Consider the following 23026-nt stretch of genomic DNA (forward strand, 5'->3'; position numbering starts at 1 on the left):
GCAAAACACAAGTTGGATCACGCCTCTGCAGCCTTGCAATCATGCTCAAAAGGATGCTGCGTACCGTACGTGCCGAGGGTGAATGATACTTTGGCCCGAGTCCTGCGCACGGGTGACGTCACGTAGACTACGTTGCCACCAAAAAACTAAAGAACTCTTGGGACAGTGAAAGTATATTACCAAAAAAACAATTTCCTGGTGTTCTGTATGAAGTTGTATGCTCTAACTGCGTTGCACTATACGTAGGGAAATATGGAAATTTCTAAAGATGGTTCAAAGAGAATAGTAATCACGCAACGAAAGAATTGCCCTCGCAGAACATGCACAATCCTCGGACCATGAATAGACAGGGACAAGGCACGTGTTGCCGCCACCGAGAAGAACTTGCCCTCTTCGCTGTATCTTGAAGTTAAAAAGATACAGACGAACAAAAACCCTCTGAGCCGCAGAGATGGCAATCGTCCGGCCGCCTACGCAAGGTGTTCAGCTAATGTGCTCCAGCGTACTTTAACTGTGAACTGTCTTTCCCTGCTTTTAGTGTGAACAAGGCTCCTGTTCGGGGTACCGAAACGTCATTGTTCTAATTTGTATTGTAATCGGCGTATTCTTTATTATGTATTTCAAAGTATCATATTCAGGGCACGTAGGCGCGGAACGCACGCTAGGGAATATCAATAAAAGATACCACATACCCCGCCTTACATCCCAGGTCGTTAAAACGTTCGAAGCTGCCGTGACGGCCAGGGCCAGAAAATGAGGTTAGGGGGCTCACCGGAATGCTGCTGCCCATCTCGATGCCATCACAGCACCTCCAACTTTAAAATTACGTAATATTGTGTAAAAAAACATCGTTTTATGCGTATACACAATCTCTGTCATGTTAATTGCGTATTTCAGTGTATATTTCCTGTTTTTCATGAACCTTGAAAGTCTGTATCGCCCAGTGTCAGGGCTTGCAACACTGGGCTTACTGTTTTGTTTTTGCTGTTTTCTTTCTGAGGGTATTGTAACTATTATTACTTTATTGTTTCGGTCATACGTATGCTTTTATGTGTTGCGATGTATTGGTTTTAGTTGAAGTTTTTGTTTTTATGAATGTGTAGTATACGGGATACCAGTACCAATACCCTGGGGATATTCCTGAGCACCGAAAACAAAATGTCGATTATGATGATTATTATGACACAACGCCCGTCGGGCTGCAAAGGGGATGGCCGCAATGTCGAACAAATACAGAAAATGAGGCCAATGTGCGGGGAAGTATTTCCTTTACCAGACGCTTCGTGTGTAAAAAATAAATACCAGCGATGCTACCAACCAGCATTTACCCTACCAATACAAACCACAAAAAAGTCGACACTCGTTGGAAAATGGGAAGAAATAAGGTTGGCAACATTGAGCATTCAGTTCCGACTGCAGCTTTGAGCCTTCAGTTCACACTGCTGTTTTAGGTAGGGGTGATTTCACGAAACCTGCTAGGTGCAAGCCATTCACAATGGCACTCGCGGTGGTATGTGCGTACTGTAAGTTAACCCACGGGCAACTCGTAGGTTCTCGGTACTTATGTGTTATTGGCCCGTGAGCCACTATGTGTCCGTAAGACCCTCCGAGTGCGTGCGGCTGTGCATAGTGAGAGAGCAGCCAACACAGTGTAGACCAAAATTCGCGGCAAGATATTAAATGGAGCACATCCGCACTTGAACGTGATTTCACAAAAGAGTGGCTCTCTCGAGAGTGTGTGAAAAAAACGCATGTGCTAAAACTTTTATCCACTGCAGCCTCGGGTAATTGAAGGGTGTGACAAGGCATGGGGCGGCGAGACAAACCACAAAGCCTTGACAGCGATAAGTAAACTGCTTCTATGTTGGGTGCGCACCACTTAATGTATGCCCGCAGAATTTAATACACCGCCTTGAGTGAACAGCACTTGGCCGTTAATTTCTGTAGAAGCATTGCTTCGTTCGGCCCACTGTTTACTGTGCACGCGTAGCACTGCCTCCCAATTTACCTTGCTTGCGCCCTTCATCTTGAAGTTGACCCGAAGGAATGGGTGATTTGTTTTTATGCCTGTTGGCTTTACCTCGTGCGGGTGGGTGTGAGCTCACGAACGAGGTGCCTTCAATTTCTATTGGCAGCGCGAAACCTTCCCCGACGAACGAGTTAAGATGAATCACTGGAAGGCATCACCATTGATTCCTGAGCACGTCTGCGCCCGCGTTTACGGCATAATGGTGCGGCCGCCGTTGGGTGGAAACTATCGAAAGCGTAGCAATCCTCCTCATCACTCGCGGCAAGCTAATGCTTGAATACACCAAAGGTATTTGACGATGTCATTCCGCTTACTGCAATATGTCGCTGGCGTCATGGTATCCCTCAACACGTCTTTCACGGTACGTAACTAATCCAGGATCACCCACGGACAACTGGTAGTTAATTGCTCCAGGAATAGGGGGCATTGCGCGCTGCGTGACTCTGTGCACAAGCTAAAATTCAGCACTGGAGGGACTTTGAGTTGGTGGCACCACTTGTCAGCCCAGACGGGTGCCTTCGCCCAGCTACAAGGACGTCATAAACTGATATTGTGAATCCCTAAACATCTCCCCTGTTTTTACACTGCTTCTAAATTCAATGAATATTAATGATTCAGCTGTTGGGGAACGGTAGCCGTACCTTTGATACTTTCTAGAAATTGTGGCTAAAAGTGACTTCAAGAGCACATAATTAATGTTGTTTGTTCTACAGTTGCTTTTTTATTTCAGAAGGAACAAAAACCATCCCCCCGGTTATTATTTAAAATATGGCAACTCTACTTACTCCATTATTCTTAGCGAATGGGTTTATGAAACTATGAAGATATTGCGTACGGTTTCGTTCTGAAGAGAAATAAAGTTGCCAAATATTTTAAACCCACACTTTACTGAACAATAACACACCGTAACATTTTGAATTTGCAGAGTTGAGGCTTCATAAAGGTATGAATGCAATGATAACCAAAAATAGGGTCATGTTTGTGTCTTTGTTACACATTTTCTAGCGCTTCATTTAACATCAACTTCAAATGTGCGAAGTCCACCACTGTCCAAAAGCTTTCGTGGCATAGGTCGTAGTTAGCACTTCCCAAGCGCTCAAGGGGGCCAAGCACTCATGGGGCCTCATATGAGGCGTTGTTATATACTGTGTGCATGCCACCCTTGTTGTGTACCCACTTCGCAGCTAAATTTGCTTTCCTGCTAAAGGAGGTAAAATGGTTTGCGCAAAAAGTGGAAATTCAGTTGCTGAAGTTTCTTGCACACTGGGCCTCCAATGAGCTTTTGGATAGGTATAAGTCGGAGCGCAGTCAAAAGGGATGACGGCAATACAGCACATACATGACCGCAGGCAACAAAAGCACACAGCAAATAAAGGCGACAGCGCTAAGGTGTTGTGCAGGTAAGCACGAGTACGCTGGTTAGATTTCCGGTGGCGGTGGCCGCCTTTCTGTAGGTGGCGATAAGCCAAGCCGGTTGTACGTACGAGATTTCGGCTCTCATTAACAATCGCAAGGCGGTCAAAATTATACCGCAGCCCACCACTACGGCGTGCATCATCGCCTGCGCTGCGTACGTACGTTAAAGCTCTGCAAATAATCAAGGCCAGGGCGACAAAATACCATGAAAATCGAGCAGAGCATGAAGAATGTACAACCACAAAACTGGAATATCCTAAAAGCTGTACCACAAGCTTTAGGACGGCCCCGTGCTAGTAGCCCAGCCAACGGCCTATGTTCCACAAGACAAGACCCCACCGGGTAAAGCTAGAAACTTATGAGCCTATTCACCCAAATGGGATGAAAGTGTTCCTGCAGACTTTTACACTTACTATGGGATTACAGAAGATGATGTAGACATTTTCTCACTTTTTACCATAAAAGTATTATACTTTGAATTATATACTTTGAAAAATTATAGAAACCGGTCGTCGAACTTTGTTTAATACAGTGAATGCAGCATACACATATTGCTACATCAAGGAGGGTGATTAGACATGGAAGCTAGACTGCCCTAGTGCCCACTGAAGATTGGAGCGGTGTGAAGTTTTATATAGTTTTCCCAGGCTGTTGATATCGATGAGGTAGTTGGTACGCCAAAGAACTTCATTGGAGCCACCACATGCGGAGCGCACGGCCCGGACATCTGCAGCGGCCCATACCTCGTGGGAGCATGTGAGCAGGCGGCGTGCCGTATAAGTCCAGCAGTAGCGACGCCAGGAGGGGTGTGGATAACCAGTTGTCGATTGCAAGCAAAGGCTGCAACAAGCAAGGACGGCGATTAGCCATGTCGGCTGCACTCAGATAATAAGGAGCTCCACAACGTTAATAAGGAGCAGCTCGTCTGGCGAATTAACAGATAATAAAGAGCTCTACAAGGTTAATACGGAGCAGCTCGTCTGGCGAATTAACAGACCCACCCGAAATCAACGACGGATTGGTTACGTGAAACACGAAGTTGGCACCGACTCTGATTCTGACATATTTCGAAGAAATGGTTTCCCTAAAGCCTTTACGCGCAGCATGCCGAAGTGGTTGCTTTTGTGCTGCCGTTTTATTTTAACGTACAATCGATGTTTTCTTAGAGGGTGGTGTTGGCGGAAACCATGCATTCCGCTTTGTTGGTTTTTGTGTTTTTTCGCCAGCGTATTGCAGCGCGAAGCGGCATCATTTTGGAAGCGAGACGCGCGCTCTCTGCTTTTTCTTTTGCATGGCCTTTAAGCTATCTGAATTTGACAGGGGAACTCCTCTGCTATCTTGTTGCTAGCTGAAAATAATTGAACATATCTTGCGTATACTTCCAAGGTAAGAGAAAGCTTTTTTTGCGAGTATAAATGATCCCTGGGCAAGCGCTGCACTATTTTATTCGCTCATATTCGCCTTTGACCGCCACGTCGTTGACTGCTTTTTCCTTTCATGTGTGAACGTTGAGTTCTTTGCAGAGCGCAACTTCGGTGAGAACTACTTTTGCTCGTTTTTTAGAAATCCGTCATCATTCGTTATATCATAATATAAATCACCCTTATGTACGTGCATGAATATTAAATTTCCACAATCCGATTACGAGAAAAATATTTCGTATGTTTCGTGGAAACAGCGAAAAGTAAAATATCCACTGTTTCCAGCAGTTCTCGCCGCAACGAAATCGGGTTGTGGTAACGACAAACAAAGAAAAGGAGAACAACAGATAAAAGATAGACCATATTCAAGACAACACTAAGGAAACATGAAGTGTAATAAAAGACTGATAGGTGAATCATCAACAGATTTAGTATGCCTACTCGGAGAAACCTAACCCCTGCAATACAAATGGTGTCAAAAGAAGTTACATAGAAGGGAAGGCAAACTACTCATAGTTGTTAGGCTATGCAGTTCCTTACAGAACGCGGGAAAGGCACGTTGAAAACGTCCAGCCCTTCTGCGAGCACATTGTATAGATACTGAACGCCTGCCACTGGACTCTTACCGCCGGAGGCGGGGACATGAAACGGTATAGGCACTGTGATGTTGCCTGGGGGGGGTTTTAAATTGATTGGCATCCATCAACTCGGTACTATCAATGAGGCTGTGGTGCAATTTCAACAAGAATAGGGACAGCCATGGCCCTACGGGGATATACAGGGTGCAATACAGCAAACTTGTGGCATCGATACCAGCATCGATAATATAAGATAATAAATCAATTAACCAATAATTCTCTCAATCAATGGTGTTGACGTATCGGGCCCAGGAACAGTCATGAGGCCATACCGCTGGTACATATATGGACACGACCACAAAAGAGAAATGGGCTAACAAGTTCGCGTGAGGACAAGACATTGCAAAGACAAAGCTTAATACTTATCTACGAGAACAACATAAAACGATTGATGCATGGATTAGCCGACATCGAGATCTGTGCAAATAAGATTTATCCTAGGAAAGCACAAGAAGGTTACCTGAAAAATATGCTACTCAATTATTAATCACAAGGAAGGAAAATTCAACAACGGGATAGTGATAATATTAATAACAAGAACAGCTACAGTGGCAGACCAACATTCCTTATAGTTTTAAGTGACGAGGAACAACTTTTATTTGTCCTGCCACTTGGACGGTGGATAAGTATTGTGATATGGTGTTCAGGAGATAAGTGAGGAGGAAGTAGTCACATAACGTAATGGATATGGCAACATCATGTATACCACACACAAAATCAAGAGCTACGTAAGGGCCATATAACCAAGGTGGTGATATAAAAACAAAAGTGCACAACATTGCTAAGTGTCTGTGCTACACGTATTTACAGATGTCTGAACAAAAACACCGAAAATCAGTAACTGAATACGTACAGCATTTCAGTGTTCGTGTTACAAACGCTGAAGTCTCTGAACAGAACTCCTGTTGCTCCCATGGAGACTATAAACGGTATGGATGTCTTTGTGGACTTTTGAGGAACAAAGCTTAAGGTGTCAAGAAGCTCCGAGCAATCAAATATTCCATCTAACAGATTGAACAGAAACACCAAATTAGCTTTCGTGTGCCTACGCTCCAGAGACTCTCCCGCCACAGAATGGTGTTTTGGTGCTAGGCAGTACTAGGGAATTAGCGATATTTCAGTATAGAATCGTATTTTTTTTGTGAAGAAGTTCCACTCTACCCTTGCTGGTGGATGATGTACCATTCCTGGAAACGGAAGCGTATTTTAGCAGCAGGGCAATAAAACGAGCTGTAAAGATTTACAAAGCAGTCTGGACGTTCAAGGTCGTTTTACAAACGACACTTCTTGACAAGCGACACGCAGGGTGCGTCCTTTTATTAAATTCATGTCACCCGTGAAGGTAACCGTCCCATCAACACAACTCTAAGATAACATACAACGTATTCTTGCTGCAAGGTGTCCCCGTGGTTGTGGTGTGGGAAACCCAAGTACCCAGGTTTCCTGGTGAATGGCACTAGTTTAGTTTTCGCGCTATTTAAAATAGGTTTTTTGAGTCTGCCCACTCAGAAAAGGCGGGCAAAGTGCGGGTAGTTGCGCTATCTTAGGTTCTAAAACCCGATTTATTTGCTTTTATTCATTCATTGATTGTTTCCTTCAATCATTAATTCATTCTTTGATCTTCTCCGAGACATTCAGAGGCCTCGTAGTCGACCAGATGCTCCAAATACAAAGATGTTTAACTTTCTATCCTTTGGAGTCTAATAGACAGATATTTTCCCTCCTCCAGTGCGTAGGTCTCCCCTGCACATACCTGCCAAATTCTTTAGGATTAGGAATACTGTTGGCATCAACAGATTTATTGTAGTTAGAGTGTAGACCTTTTTACGCATACATCGGCTTTTCATGAATTCAGCTTTACGTGTCTCCAGGCTGGTGCCTCGCGGTTTTCAGTTGGCGGGGTCTTTATTATTTAGGCACAAACAGAGCTCGGCTGAGAAACAGAAAGGATATTTTGCTGTGTTCATTTCTTTAAAGGGATAGGCTGGTGCATACCATTCATTGAAATTTTTTTAGCTCTAAAAACTGATAGTTCCGATTATCTGAGCATAGAACTTACTGCCAGTCAGTTGAAAAGATAAGGATAGAAGGCTACATAGTGCCCAGATGCGAAAAGGTACTGCTGCGCTTCTATGTTGCGCGTTGCAGCTGTTTATTTATATCCTTGAATGAGTGCCAATATCGAAAGATGAGGGTGATGGCGATCTGGGCACACCACCTCGAATTCGCTATACGAGGTTCCTCTGTCGTCGATGTTAGAACAACACAAATCCACTATTTCAATATGTGACTTGGTTACTTTGTTTCATGAATGCAAGGATTAAATGATAGAAAAACTCAGAGTTGAAGACTTCTGGCCTGTGTAATTGTTGCAATAATAAGCGAAGAAGTTGTACCATTGTGCACTATGTTAAAGTCCCCGACACTTAAAATTCGTGACTAGGATAAGCGCGGACTAATTTTTCTATTGATGCTAAAAGGCACTGAAAAGGGTGCATTGATTCCTTTAGAGCAATTAAGAAACCGCCACCACCTGTACATTCGTGTCTGAAACACTACCTGTCGCTGATGAATACTGCGTACTCAGGCGTGTAGCGGTCAGAAGACGAAATAATAGAACAAAGACAAGTCTCAATGAGAATAACAATTCAGTAAAATGGAGAAATTTACTACGAAATTATTTGCTTTTGCCCGCCCACCTTAAGCATTCTGATATTCTACATGATGTTTCGTGTTCATGATGTCCAGCGTTACCGTTTATTTCCGATGCGTGCAAGAAGCTTTGTCGCAGTGTACGTTAAAACAGTTAGAAAAGGCAATGTTTCGGCCACAGGGAACAGTCCTGGAGGTGTAGAGAAGCCTCATCGTCGACGGCAACATGGAAGGAAGCATTAGAGGCATACCGCGTCCTCAGTCACATGGTGACCTTATGGCCTACCTTATATAGTTCTGCCCGCTACCTCTACGATGTAGTGTCCGGTGACAATTTGTATACAAACTTTGCCTTCCGCCGATGTCCCGAAACCACCTCCGACAGCTCACGCGTTGCACAAATACCGAAGCACGCGGTCCGCCGGGTCTATCCTATTGTGCCAGTGGCAGCGCCCGGCTCATGCAGCACTGCCGATGCAGCAGACAAAGTGGGCTTACTATCCCCATTGCTGGCTTGGAAAGTGGGCGAGGCAGGCTGCGAGAACAGTCCCTGCAAAGCGGGGGCCGGAGTGTGGCTAGGCGCAGGCTTCGTAGAAGCACATATACCCGCCAGCTCACGGCGCACAGAACAGATTTCATGCTGAAGCGCCCTGACAGCTCCCGTCTATGTCTCGGCGGCCGCTGTATTCTCACTGCGCGCACGCTCATTGTCCTGGCGCCGTTGGGCTACTTGTGCGTGAGGAAAGGGGTTTTATTCAGTGGGCTGCGCAGGTGCGTAAGCAGGGAAGACGGCTCCTCATCGAAGTCACCCACCTGTGGCACCGTCATGTACGCACGTGACGACCAGAGAGTTGACAGTGCAGTCAGTGAACGGTCGAGTAGGTCGTCGGTAGGAATACTACTGACGACTGAAGACGAGCAGTCGCAATTGTTGTACACAAACTGACCAGTCCTGGACTTCAGTTGCAGCAGTTCCTCATCCGCACAAGCTTGGCACTTTGTGTGAGTGCGGTTTATGCATTAAAAACAGCCAAAGAACTTCTGTTTTCTAAAATACCGAAGAAACTTCCCTCCTCTAACCCTGTTTTCTGTTTTCCAAAAAAACATCAGGAAAGGGGCGCGTATAAGTAATATCATAATATTATTAATCACAATTTATAATATAATATAATGATACTCCTATTATTAAAAAAAATACAAAACCAATTTTATTACCAGTACTAATAAATAGCTGTATTTGTGTAGTTACCAAACATTCATGTCAGAGGACGGCATAAAAAGCTAAAACCTGGTGCGATGACACCTTCACAAGGACACCGCCTCCCTCACACATGTCAGTAGCCGTAACACCTAAAAAAAAACTGGGATCACACGCAGGGAACAAACGGGTCTATGAACACGGAATCATCTATATACATATAGGATAAAAGGAAACGGGTAATGTAAAAGAAAAAAAATCAGTTTCCTTATGCGATATGAAGGCCGCATTGCTTCTTAAACAAAAAAGCACTATACATAGAAAACTTTCTAGCTACCTCTGTGGCAGTAGTGATAAGCGTACTTATTTTTATATAAAAAACACAAAGTAAGGCAAACAAATACTTATCGTAAGAAACTTAGTAACGGTAGGCAAAATACCCGCCATATAAACATAAAATAAAAAAAAAATTACAGGGTTAATCGTGAGGAGAGCAAGTGAGGCGAAATGAACTTTTTTTTATTTTTGTACAAGAGAGGGGAGCGAGACAAAAGTTGGTTAAGCTTGACGAGACTTCTCTACCCTAAGCCAGCACGCTGTACATATATTAGTGCAAAAACCACTTATTACGAGAAGGTGCTGCAACAAGTGGTTATAGCACCGAATAAAATGATTTCGGAGTTGTCTAAAAAGGGTTGTTTATAGGAATAGGGAAATTTTAGGTTCCCGTCATTGAAGGCCGCATGTTGTTGTCACTGAACAGTGCACATTTCCTTTCTTCGTTATCGTACTGTAGGCTGGATATGTGCTAACTTTGACAACTGCCTTAAAACGGGTTAGACTTTTGTGTCTTGGTAGTGTTTTCTTGGACAACAAAACTACATCTTTTTTAGTGGAATTAAGGTATAATTTGTAAATATTAACCAAGTATGATAAGTACTCGGCACGTTCTCAACCACCGGTATGCACCTCTTGTTATTTTTGTAAAGGTTTTGTTTACCGTAAAAAAGAGCACCCAAAATATTAGAGTGTACTATTCTTTCAGACTATAGGGCAATGTTTAGAGGCGGCGAAGTATCCCGAGGAAGCAAGTGCTCATTTTTATACACAAGGCCGACTGCCTGAAAGAGCTTCACTGCCGAACAGTGCTAATGGTGATTACATAAAATTATTTATTAAAATACTACTCATTACACTTTGACAGAGATTGTTTTGAGAGTAGGGGAATTTCAGTGTATTGTTTAACGTAAGGTTACTACTATATTTTTTAGGCAGCATAAAATATTATATCCTTAATCAACGCAAGATCTATTTTAGAAACGCTTTTTATCCGATTACGGATCTAAACAGTACGACATTACCACTTGTTCTCAATTCCTTCAGTGACTTTTATGTGAAAAGTGTTCGTAGTGTCGTCATATATCAAAGACGTGTTCATGCTACCAATTAGGTGTGTATTGAAAAATGATATGTACGAAAACACTGCCTTGTAGAACTCCTTCAACAACTGACAAAAAATATGAAGTGCAGTTCTGGCTGCCAAAAATCTACTTACGGTGTTGTACATCAGATTATATTATGATGTATCGATTCCCCGAATACCGTTTTCGTAATAGAATTTATGGTGATGTAATAAAAGCTTTCAGGACAGATACAAACGGACCTAAATAAAACTTTTCCTGCTCAAGCTGCTCATATATGTGCCCTTTCTCTGCCATGAGAGCATATCCTTCACGAAGGCTTTTGGAAAAACCACGCTGCAGGTCGGGAAGCAATTGTTGGTGTTGACTTCCCCTACTTTTAACACTGAACTATAGAATAAAAACATCTGATTTATTGACACAGCAAGGAACCATTTCTTAGTACCTTTCTCTATTGTGTTTATAGCAGCAGGTGGAGCGTTCTTTGTGTGCTCCACTGACCTTCTTATGATCTCTACTTTGATGGCAACGACATGTATTGTGTACTTGACACCTGAAATAGACTTTAAACCAATTAAAGAACGATTTTGCGGATATAAATGTGTTGGCGATGTTGTGTTGTCTAAACAATTTCTGCCCAATGAGATTCATTGCGATAAATTTGGTGTAAGGTATTTTAATGCGACACCTTCAGCCCGTTGCGTAATATTCGCTTATTATCCCATGATTTCTCAAGTATATGGCGTATGATCACCGCGCAAGGAAAATTTTAGCACTGCAAAAACCAATTGGTGGCAAAACATTTCTAATCGAAAGTAAACCAGCCGCTACTAGGCGCTTGTCTGGATGACTGCGACATGCACTCCGTCTTTTGAAGTGTTTATCGGCGTTCCTACCGGGTGTATTGGACTTTTGAGGTGACCACGTTCTTCGTGAACATCGTCGGAACTTGTGCGTACCTTCTGATACCTGATTTACCCCCCTAGGAGGACATTCGCAGACGTTTTTCGTGGCACGCCGCGTTAAGCCAAACGCTCACCGAGCCGGGTTCCAGCGGCGTCGTCGCCGCCGGAGAACGCGGCACGAGCGACTGGAGCGCGTCGGCTGCCTCAGCATGGCCTCCGGAGTTCAACCGGGCTCCCTACAGCTCAGGAACGCCTTTGAATTGCTCGCCGAGAGTGCCCACACAGCAGCCGCTCACACTCCGCACGATACTCAAGCTGGCCAACCCAATCAAGATGCTCAACTTGAGGCGCAAGGCATGGAAGGAGATGAAGTTGACCAAGCCGCTGGCCCCTGGACCCCGTGGCAACGGCGTCGCCCAACACGCAAGACGGCCATCACAAGACTGGACAAGGTGAGTAGACCCCGGTCCCTACTTTTGCTCAGGCCACTCACAAAAATCAGCGTACGAGACGTTCCCAAAACTGCCCTTGCTACACTTATAGGGACTGCAGCTCCTTCTGAGGAGCATGCAGAGTTATCTACTCATAGGTATGACGTAGCCGGTAACTGCATTCAGATCACTGTTTATGACGTTGAGCATGCAACGAGACTGAGCATTGCCACCAGACTCAGCTACACGTACAACGCTGGAAACGTTAGTGTTCCTATAGAGGTCAAAATGTCCCCCCATCGCCCCAACACGTCCAGAGGCGTCATCACGGTTGAACCGGACGACGACAATGCCACGATACTCCAATGGCTCCGCTGTGAGCAAGCTGAGGTCCTCGCAGCCCAGCGCATTGGCAAAACTAATCGGGCCGTAATCACTTTCGATTCGCCAACCCTTCCTCGTGTGGTCAAGTACTACATGGTTATCGTACCAGTGTCGCAGTAAGCACCCAAACGCATGGTTTGCGTCAACTGCCACAGCATTGGGCATATGGCTAAATATTGCCCCAAGCAGCCAGTCTGGCGTAACTGTGGCCACATGCATGCCGATGATGACGCATGTGAGCGCACACTCTTCTGTGTTGCGTGCCAGGAAAATGGGCACCTTGCGGTCAACCCCACATGTCCTAGCAGAGTGGTTTGTGAGAAATCTAAGCAGGAACGCAAAGCAAACTCACGGCAGGACAACAAAGAACCGGGTGTATCTTGGTCCGACATAATACGTGGGCATGGCTACACTTCGAACACATCCAGTCAACCCAGCAAGGAGCCTCCACCTGTGTCGTCCTTAATAAACGGTGCTGTCAATCAAGCGATTCTAGCTCAGTTGGAAAGCTTACGTCATGAAATGCAACAGCTACGGGTGGAAAACCGCCGCCTCAAAGAGGAGTTGTCGGCACTTCGGCAGGGTCCGCCATCTTCACAGACTTCGCAATTGGCGTCCTCAGCAGACACCCTCCAACAGTCTACTGCCCAGAAGTTCCGCCCAAAAAGTTCCTCGCGTCCGAGCCGCAGCAAGAGCGTTAAGCGCACACCTTCTTCCCAGGTGGCGCGAAAACAAAACGTAGACACGTCTGGGGTGATGCAAGTCTTGGCACTCATTCGAGGTGACCTTCAACGGGAGCGGCTCTCTCGCCAGGAAGCAATACGCATTCGGTCGGAACAACACATCAAACAAGCCACAGCTATGATTCAGTACCTTACTGGCCGGATATCTGAGTCGGAATCTTGTGAGGAAGCGCCACGAAAGGTTGCGCATCCCAAAACTGCTCCGCAATGAAGCACTCGTTGCAAATCTTACAATGGAACTGTCGGAGTTTCAATCAGTCCGCCCCTATTCTCACCAGCCGCGTCGCTCAAATTTCACCCCTCGTTATACTCCTCCAGGAAACCCGATGCACCCCTCGCCTATCGGGGTGCACCACCTATAGCGACCCCAGTATTACCCATTCCAGCCGTGGTGCTTCGTCGACACCTGTAGGACAGGCAGCGGTTCTTATCCGCTCGGATGTCGCCGGCCGTCAACTCAAACTTTCAGGGCAATGTACAGAAAATCATGAAGCAGTCATTGTGCACACTAGATTACCAGATGGCAAGCCCCTCGTAGTCACTTCAGTCTATTACCGCCCCGTCTCAGCCTCCCAGAGAGGCATCACGTATGACTGGCTGCGCCACCTCGTTTCGCAGTTTCCCCGAACCCAAATCATCGTGGGTGGGGACTTTATTGCTAAGACCACAACGTGGGGCTATGCTTATTCAGATTTGCGCGGAACACATCTCGAGTCCACTATTGAGGAATGCGGTCTTACTCTGTTAAACGATGCTGGCTCATTCACCCGCATAGGCCTACATCCTCGTAAAAATAACACCACACCAGACCTCACCTTTGCTACCCCTGGCATTTCCCGCGACTGGGCTATGCTTATTCAGATTTGCGCGGAACACATCTCGAGTCCACTATTGAGGAATGCGGTCTTACTCTGTTAAACGATGCTGGCTCATTCACCCGCATAGGCCTACATCCTCGTAAAAATAACACCACACCAGACCTCACCTTTGCTACCCCTGGCATTTCCCGCGACTGGAACCCATAGAACACTACGTGGGCAGCGACCACTTTCCAATACTTATCACCCTGCGCGGAAAGCGACTCCGAGCAAAGAAAAATATTCCTCATATAAACTGGCAAACCTTCCGAGCAATAAGCTCCCTATCCACCCCAACGACGTTGGAAGAGTTCATTGCCACCTTGCAAGACGCCAAGGCTCAGTCTGGTGAAGTTATAGAATGTGACGCAACAACGGCTTCTCTTGACGCACCCCTTGCCAACTTGTGGAAGGGTGCCCATACTCTAACTACTCGGTACCTCAAAATCGTAAAAGGCACAAAGATATCAAAATCCGGCACCAATACAAGCTCATACGCGAGTATCAACGCTCTCTCGCTAATGAAAGCTGGCAAAATCTCTGTTCCGACCTCGGCCGGGACCGTGGCCTCAGCCAACTATGGAGGGTTTACCGAGGTCTCGCCGGTAAAGGCAAACGTCGCTCTATGCTCTTCGCCCCACTCACCCTACAAAATCCGCCTGACATCGTGGAACATAACCTCATCTCCACATTCTTCCCACACGCCTCCTTGAATCATCCCCCCCCCTTCCTGCTAATATAATTCCATCCCCTGATGAAGACCTAGACAGCCCTTTCACTCTTCCTGAACTTTAGGCCGCTCTTCACCAAGGCAAACTCCATTCGGCGCCTGGCCGTGATGGTCTAACATGGCAGCACCTGCGTAACCTGGACGAGAACACCCAGTTGGTACTCCTTGAGATCATTAATGACCACTGGGCGACAGGAACGGTTCCCGACACGCTCAAGTTGACCTTGGTTAGCCCTATTCCCAATCCCAACAAGGATCCGGCTCAGCTCTGTAACCTGCGCCCCATCTCCCTCACCCCAACTCTGTGTAAACTCACCGAAATACTAATCAACAACAGAATGCAACACTATCTCGAGTACGTACAGCCCTGGTTTTATCCATCCCAAACTGGCTTTCGTCCGCATCTCAGCACCCACGACTGCCTCTGGCTCCTTCGCAGAGTCATTAACCGTAAATCGCGTGCCGGTCACCCGGACTATGTTCTAGCCATCGACATGCGAAAGGCATTCGATAATGTCAGTCAAGCCGCCATCCTTACCGAACTGGCTGCTGCATATCCAAGCCAACGGGCTCAAAATTGGATAAAATCCTTTCTGGAAAATCGGCCTATTCAGCTTAGTGGCACGCACCCGGGATGGCGCACCAGAACCTATTTCTTGGCTAGGGGGGTACCCCACGGTTCCATCCTCGGGCCCGTGCTTTTTATTTTGGGAATGACACGAGTCGCTCGTCAGCAAGAGACCGATACCACATCACGTTTTGCAATCTACGCTGATGACCTCACGGTGTAGAATGAGGCAGCTGACTATCCGGACGTCAAAAGTATGATTGTTGAACTACAAGCAGCGGCTTCTAGTCTAGCCCAAAGCCTCCCTTCACTTGGGTTAGAGTTGGCTCCTGATAAGACAGAGTTTCTACTCGGTCATGGGCTACATAACCCACCATCTCACTTCCATCATGTTATTTATCTGGCCAGAACGCCAATCCAAACCAAGTGCGACCAGGTTCGCATCTTGGGAATCCCATTGAGCAGCCACAACAGTGCCAGACGTTGGATCACTCAACTTAGACGCAACGGGAAGCCAATGCTGCATTTGATCTCCAGGATGTGTAATAAGTATGGTGGAGCTGGTCAGGCTGCTTGCATCGCGCTCACTCGAGCAGTTGCCCTTCGTCGAATTCTGTACGGTGCCCCTGTATATGACCTCCGTCCAGCTCACATGAAGCAACTACAAATTCTTCATCGTGCGTCCCTGGGGACGATCACAGGCCTCCCACGGCACACTAGGATCTGCGCCTTAGAGAAAGCTGCTGCTCTACCTCCCCTGCCAGAAATTCTTGAAGAGACCCAGAAACACCATCAACTCCGGCGCATGCTCACTATCGAGGGTGCTGCTATTACTGCATGGGACTCTCAAACGCACCCAATAGGACCCATGCCATCTCCTCCCCCAACCCTTGGGCTCGAAATACCGTGGTTTCTTTGCAACGGTCGGCTATCTCTCGAGTTAGCGTCGTTCCGCGTCTGCGCGCTCTCCGCCGGTGCATGGCACAGAAGCTACCAAACAAGGTGGACATATTTACAGATGCCAGCCTACAAGACAACTCTATCGGTTTGGCTTGGCACTGCGAAGAACGCCCTGATCTTAGCGGCGCCACTACTATGGCTACCATCGCCCCGTCACCTCTCCAAGCCGAGCTCCATGGTCTCCTAGGAGCCCTGGATCACATGACCTACATGGCTCGTGCACCACCACCACCCAGGGTCCGCCTCCTCACTGATTCCCACGCCGCCATCACAGAAATAAATAGGGCTTACTCTGATAACCCTACCGTTCATCACATCCAGGCCATGGTAACCTACTGGGCCGAAATGGAACGCAAGTCCGCGTAGCCTGGATTCCGGGGCATGTGACCCAGGTGGTCGGCAATCACGCTGCTCATAATGCAGCGCGGGAGTGCCTTCATTCTACACCTCCCTTGATTGCTCCCGATATTGCACCTGACGCAGGTCTACATCCGCGCCCCCAACTGGATCATGCTAAATATTCTCGCTGAAAGCGGCTCGCTGAGAAGACTCCGCAGGGCTACCTGCATGGTGTCCCTACCCTACCCCGTTCCGCAGAAATCTTTGTTAATAAGACAATCGCTAATGCGGCCCTCACACCCTCCACACAGCGGAAATGGTTGCATTTGGACTCTTCAGCCTCCCCGTACTGTCCACATTGCCAGCAGAATGTTTTTTCAGACCTCAAGCACCTCACTTGGCACTGTGCAGCTTTCGCATCTTCTCGCGATTCCTTGCTCAGTGCTCTGCCCCCCAACTCGTCCCCTGGTGATCCCCCGTACGAAGACCCAAATTTTCTGCATGCTCTAGGTGTGTTTTTTATTAAGAGTGGCCTGGCAAGGGTAGTGTGAGATGGGGTCTACAATCCCCCTCCCAAAGAAATCACTGATCATGTATCTCCAACAAGTCATCTCTAACGATTGAGTGATCACCTTCCCCTCCTCCCTTCTTCTCCTTCCCCAACTACGGCCATGTGGCCTCCCCCATCTTAATAAATGTCATTCATTCATTCATTTTGTTTGTATTGAACAACATAATTGAACATTGCTCTTGGTGAGACGGTCTAAAGTGCGTGCGCGTGGTTCCCCTCTATTAAAGCGGCAAAAAAACGACCCTTTAAACTACCACCCTATTTCAGTTGTATCTTATTTTTCGCAAATTCTGGAACAGCACATATGGGTATCATGTCTTCTTTTGTAACAAAACATGAGTTACTGAGGGAACGTCAATACGGGTTCATCTCCTGCATGGGCACGCAGGTGTTACTTGAAAGGTTGTCTTATACATTGACATTGATTTTGACATTTACATTGTTTTTAATAGGTAGTTCGGTACAGTTTTTACAAATACTGGGTTTTACAGAAGGAGGTCCCATGGAAAAAATCCGAGAGGGGGACCTCCCGTTTCATAATGCAAACAAAAATATCATTAGGGAGGCGGTATACAGAGCGATAAAAATAGAACACAAAGGAACAAATTCATACAAATAGTTATACATTGGTAGTAAAATTCATAACAGCATAGATGAGAATGAGGTTTTGTTTTGGGTATTGTTGATGTTAAGAAAGCGTTCAATACTGTGAACCATGGTATACTCTGTACTATATTAAACCGTTATGGCTTCCGCGGACCATTTTTATCTCTGCTTCAAAGATACCTTCGGGATCGTTCTCAAGTGGTGTCACTTAGATCGGTGCTGAGTGATAGTATCAGATGACGATGAGGATGTTTGGTATTTAATGGCGCAAGGCCAACGAGGGCAAACAGCGCCAGAGAAGAAGTTACTCAATGAAGAGAAGTGAATACAACAAAATGTAGGTAGAAAGCGTGTAAACCGGACTTAGTGAGATCAAATAAAGGTACTGGGGATGGCTGGTGTATAGGGCCAGATTTGATTATGCATGATAGGAAAGGATGTTTAAAAACTTAACGTCTGACAAATACTTAAAGAAGCTTTTCACAGAACCCATGGCATCGTCACCCAGAAACAACGATGGGTGTAGGGAAACATGTTGTCTGTAGAGTTCTCGGTAGTGTATGGGTCGTGTTGTATCATGTGCCTTGAATTGCATAAGTATGTGGACCACGGATTGGCCCTCCAAAACTGCTACACATGGCCTATCTGTAATCTAGCTGAGGTAACTTCAATGTGCCTGTTGGGTAAGTCAGTAGTGTATTGTCTGAAGTGTTGTTTTATTACGTGTAGTTGGTTGCCTTTCTGTTCGCTCGAAGATGCTTGCGAACTTTTACGGAGTTGCTGTCCTATGTGTGGCTTGAGGTCTGTTTAAGGTAGTGTTGTTTGTTTACTGTGTTTCGGAGTGCAGTATTGGCGGCCATTTCGTCCGCCAGTTCATTTCCGCCGATGCCAGAGTGTCCTGGCACCGAACAGAGTCACCTCAAGGTGTGAAGAATACGCCAGCATAATTGATTTCAAGACAAGGTTAACTACATAATTTTTCGATCACTTTCCGGATGGCAATGCACGGACAACGCTCAGCGAATCTGTGTAGATGACGGATTTAGGAATATAATGTTCAAATATCTGAATGACGACCAGAACAATGCCATATGCTTCTGCCATAAAAATACTTGTATTAACATTCATGGTTCTATAACCTTCACAATTGGGCCGATGCGCAGCTCAAGACAGTGCAATGAACGTTTTAGATGCATCATTGAAAAACTCTGCAGCCCTACAAAATGCTGGAAAATCCCACTTCTTGGTGTCTTGTTCTTATTGTATTGTATCAAATACAGATCACATGACAAAGGACGGAGATGCCATGGTTCTACAAGATCAGTGTGAGATGATTGGAATGTATCTACTAAGGAGACATCATGAATAGTCTCGTTGTCCCTCAGTCTCAGCGAGAAGGGAACAGAAATTGATGGGCAGTTTAAAAAAAGTTTACTTGTGGACGTATCCTTAAAAACCCGCTTTAAGGGATGCTTATTCATTGATGAGATTTTGGAAGCATATAGAAGATCAACATAACTTGCTGGTTCGCTAAGCTCCATTTTTCGCACTCTGCATAAAGACTGTTGACGGGACTGGTACGGAATGCCCCATAAGACAGGCGAAGCCCCAAGTGAAGCACTGGGTCGACCATTTTAGGTGCTGTTTTTGTAGCTGACCTTACACAAGACTTCTGTAGTCCAACCTTGACCCTACCAACGCGGCATAAATTCCAACCAAAAGTTGTCTGTCTGCACAGTTAGATTAGTGAGATAAGACTTTCAGAATATTCATTTTTTTAGGCACTTTTGTTTGAGTCGTTTTATGTGAGGGATTATTTTGAGTTTCTCGTCAAACACCACACCTAGAAACTTGTGTTCTTTTTTTACTGGAATTGAATCACCAAAAAATTTTACGTCGGGGTCAAGCAGGATGCCCCGCCTTTTTTAGAATATAACGCAGGCACTTTTAGATGAAATAAGTTTAAATCAAATTTCTTCTGCCCAGCGGGAAAATGTGTTTACCCCAAGCTGGAGCTGACATTTACCAATTGGTATGTACATAATTTGAAAGATATTTAAACGTCATCTACATACATCACGCAGGATATGATTGGCGGCAGTGCCTTTCGGAGAGAGTTAATCTTAACTGTAAACATGGTGCAGCTCAATACTCCACCTTGAGGCACTCCATTCTCCTGCACGTGAGCGTTTGAAAGTGCCGGGCCGACTCTGACACAAAATGTTCGTTCAGACAGGTAGCTGGAAAGAGTATTTAGCATGTTACCAGTTACGCTGTAGGAATTTTGTAGCGTACATTTGTAGATCAGACACCCTAGTACACTTCCTACTGATAATATATGTTAATATACATAGTTGAGAAAATGTTGGAGTGAAGAGTAAAAGCAAAAACAGTGGTTTCCTGACGTTTCGACTAGAGGACCGGTTTTCATCTGAGTAACTGCAACCTAGAAGCACGCACGCTTATGTAGGTGCAGAAGGTGTTCTACAGTGCACACTTTTAAGAACATTGGCGGGTTGGGAAGAAGAAAAACTGAAAGGGAGGGCACTCTACACATTCGTACAAACTCTCGTGACGTGGTGCTCACACAGTATTTCTACAGCAAACAAAAGAAAGGAAAGAAAAAAACGCAACGTTTCATAGTAACAGGAGATGTGGTACCGCGTGCGATAAACTCTTTTCTAGAAAGCAGCGCAACAAACAACTTCATTTCCTTGAAAAAAAGACAGGCTGGGAACCTGGTGAAAAACAGACATTTCCCATGCGAATTACAGGAATAAACGAATGGTTCAGCGAACGTCTCGACACACGAAATACCGAGTACAAGACCAACAAATACAGTACGAAAGCCGCCGGTTACACTTCCATTTCTGAAAATACCAATGCCCGGTGGCGTGGGGAATGTTAGGGGTGTTCACAAGTTCTAAGAAGTCCTAGGGTCGCACGTGCCAGCAACGCGACCAATTAGAAGAATATATACTTGTAGCATCTAGGTATATCCTGCTTGGAAGTTACTATTAAATCGGTCGCCAGTAAGGGTCAAGACGTTTTCATGTGTATGCTCAAAAAAAAGCATGTCACAGCCGAATGGAGGAATAGAAAGATGTGAAGAATAAGAAATTTTAGATTAACATTAGAAACGGAGAGGTGGGGGAACCGCGCGGATGGCGAATGTTGAATAACCCCGCGAACGGCGGGTTCGCGTTAACAAATGTACCACCCATAATAGCCAGCCAACTGCAGTAAACGCCGCCAACTCTGAAAAATGGTGGGAGGCCGGAGTGGAGGTGTACTGCAAAAACAGCTACTCTCCAGCGAAAAAGATTAGAGAGAAAAGGAAAAAAGGTTGGGGGGCGAACATATGGTGGCCGACAGTGTTCCGTATAGCAAATGAAAAAAAAACCGGAGAAAATGGCTTACCTACCCAGAAAACACAATTTCCCCAAACTTTCATAACGCCTGACGATGCGGATTTTAACTTGTAAATTAGGTACGATACGCGGATTAGTCGATCGTGTTGTGAGCAAAACCCAGATTCTAGTATCGTGGCTCTGAGGTGGTCAAAAGTGGGCCCAAGAAGTTAAAAGAGGTTTGACAACGGAAACAATGGCAGAGTTGTGGAATGTGACTTGTGATGATTGAACCTATTTCTGAACTTTTGGTTTGCCCAATGTATTGTAGGCGGCACACCATAAACTCTAGCAAACATACCACATTAGAACTGTCACACTACAGGTTTCCTCTTAATTTGAAACGAAAGTCAGAGGCTGTACTAACGGCGGTATTCGTTGTGCACTTGCGGGAAAATACTTGACATCGAGGTTCAATGGAAGGACTGCATCCGCCGGTCATCTGACTCCTTATTTTGGATGAGATCAGGGCATTCCTAATGTTTTTGTTTCTCCTACACACATCCCGTTCGTGCTGCGGAAAATTACGTTTTAGGCACTCACTTTCCGTAAGAATGTTATAGCGTTTTCTTGCTATAGACACGACTTTGGGAACAGATGCGGAGTGTGTTAAGACCAAATTCGTTTGGGAGGTTTTGGAGATTTTGGTGCATCTGAGAAGGTCTGCGCATTTCGGTTTCCTGCTCTGTATAAAGAATTGTCAATTATTTTCCCGTTTTTGTTTTTTTCAAAAGTGCACTGTGTAGCTCCTGACAATGATAATTGTACTCCTCTTACTTTGAGCAAATTGGACGAAAACGATGAGCTTGGCTATACGGAACTCCGGTTTTGCAATATTTTACATATCTGCTTTGAAAAGGTAGGTACTGTTTTTTGTCGACCTGTTTTCAGTAGTTTATTCAACAGTATGCCCTCCGAGACGGTGAAATTTACGTCAAGAAAACAACCCTTCATGAGGGGTATTGGTAAGAAAGTGAAATCGAGGTAAGCGCAAAGTAAACACGTCAATGGAGGTTGGCAGGTTCATCTGCCCGTGGGTCCAATTCGGGAGTGCATCATAAACGGAAGGTTTTTAAAAGAGTGGCTTTATGTGCTCGCTATTCAGAAATTCTCCCTCTAGGACGCCCATAAATAAATTGACATAGTTTGGCCCTACGCGGGTTCCCATAGCTGTGCAACTCTTTTTGGACGTAGTGTTTGCCATCAAACTCAAGATTGGCAAGCTCTGGAATTAGCTCAAGGCAAGTGCTTAGTGTAAAGCTATCAACACGTTTGTCGAAGATTGCTTCAATGCAGGCGTAAAGCACTGCTTGGATTCCATCGGCGTGCGGAATATTTGTGTAGAGCGAGGCAACATTCATTCTAACAAGGAAGGAATTGTCGGGAATATCCAAATCTATAATGTCCAAAAGGAAGTGGTTGGTATCATTGCAACTAACCGAAAGCTAGGCGGTGTGATCCAAATTATCGAGCCCACGTACCGCGAAAGGTGTTTTGTTACGATGCCTATTCCCGCGACGACTGGGTGGCCAGGATTGTCGTTTTCTGGATTTTTGGCAGCAAGTAAAACCTGCCGGCCTCAGGACGAAGAGGAACAATTGAAAGGGCTGTTATTTCTCCCATTACGCCATCGTTCACCAAATGAGTGAGATGTTCTGTAACTGTTTGTTGAATTTCGGTTGTAGAATCTTCTTCGAGCTGTTTGTAGAATGACAGGTGTGCTAGCTGCCTCTGTGCTTCTTTACGA

This window comes from Haemaphysalis longicornis, unplaced genomic scaffold, assembly GCF_048455015.1.
Source record: "Haemaphysalis longicornis isolate Haplotype H1 unplaced genomic scaffold, Haemaphysalis longicornis Haplotype H1 scaffold_5, whole genome shotgun sequence".
In the NCBI taxonomy this organism is placed as follows: domain Eukaryota; kingdom Metazoa; phylum Arthropoda; class Arachnida; order Ixodida; family Ixodidae; genus Haemaphysalis; species Haemaphysalis longicornis.